The sequence below is a fragment of the Crinia signifera genome, chromosome 1 (genome assembly GCF_055691185.1).
Source record: "Crinia signifera chromosome 1, ASM5569118v1, whole genome shotgun sequence".
NCBI lineage: Eukaryota > Metazoa > Chordata > Amphibia > Anura > Myobatrachidae > Crinia > Crinia signifera.
The window spans coordinates 293,829,542-293,830,875 of NC_139217.1; the positions used below are offsets into that span (position 1 = coordinate 293,829,542).

At 36.3% G+C, this 1,334-nt stretch overlaps 1 pseudogene; it reads left to right on the plus strand.

Annotated features, from left to right (window-relative positions):
* Positions 1 to 387: 387 nt before the first annotated feature.
* On the plus strand, positions 388 to 507 carry LOC146038872 (5S ribosomal RNA; annotated as a pseudogene).
* Positions 508 to 1,334: the final 827 nt, after the last annotated feature.

Consider the following 1,334-nt stretch of genomic DNA (forward strand, 5'->3'; position numbering starts at 1 on the left):
AGAATAAATTGGACAATCATGCAGTCCCCAGACACTTCAATACCACACATACATCCAACCCAGAAGAAATTACGTTCAAAGCCATCGAACATGTTAAACTGGGAGAAAGAGGAGGTGATCTGGCGAGAAAATTGTCTCAAAGGGAGATGTTCTGGATATTCCAGCTCCAGACGCTACATCCAAGTGGCCTAAACGAGGGCTATGAAATTGCACCATTCCTGTAAAGGTCTTGTAACTCTGTGTCGATCCAAAAAGTTCCCACTCAAACTTCTCTCCTCCCTCCCCCCCTCTTTTCTCCTCTTTTTCTCCTCTCCTCATATGTTTGCACTTCCCTTTATCTCTCTCTTTGAGCAAAGAGGTCTTCAAGTCCGAGGGGCTCTGAAAAATCATTACAGTCATACCACACTGGCAATGCCCAATCTCGTCTGATCTTGGCAGCCAAGCAGTGTTTGGGCCTGTCCAGTACCGGGACAGGAGACGACCTGAGAAGAACAGGTTCTGTAATGCACAGCCCATGCACAGAGTAATACCCCGTGATAAGGACAAGCAACAGATATGAAGGCCCAGTCTGCTCACATCCCACTTACTGTTCCCCACCTTCTCCCCTCACTTATTCCCCCATCACAAATAAATGGAGAATATTTATTTATTTATTTATGTATACAACCAATTAATCACTTTATCACCTATTCTTAATAGATTCTTTTAAATAATACCTTCTTAACTATATATACATATATATGATGCATTTTCCTACTGGGTCCTCTTGTTATCAGTTTAAAATTATTAAATTGTTTATATAAATAAACACCTCTGTAATTTATGCTGCTATCAGTTTTTTATGCATAGTTCACTTATTTATTTATTAATTTATATATATTGTACTTTTATTTCTATATTATATATATCCCTGCTGCTATGGTTATCTATACTATATTTCTATATTTTTATTTCTATATATATATATATATATATATATATATATATCTATCTCTGCTGCCATGGTCATTTAATCTTTATTACTAAAATAAAGTACATACTAAAATAAAGTCCACACGAAATTATCTAGATCGTTTATAAACTAATATGTATCAAATTCAGACACTAATATATGCATTTTATATTTCCATGTACGATATGTCCTATATGAAGCCGTATATCATGAAATCCATTTATAAAGCAACCCACAGTCAAGAAAATGGCCGTTTTCCCATACTAAAGATGCAAAGATCCCCAAGAAAATGGCCGCCGAATGGAGACGAAAATTCAGCTAAAAGCACCAAGACCATTTAAAGCAATAGCTGAAGATTGATAGACAGCTCCCAGATCATATC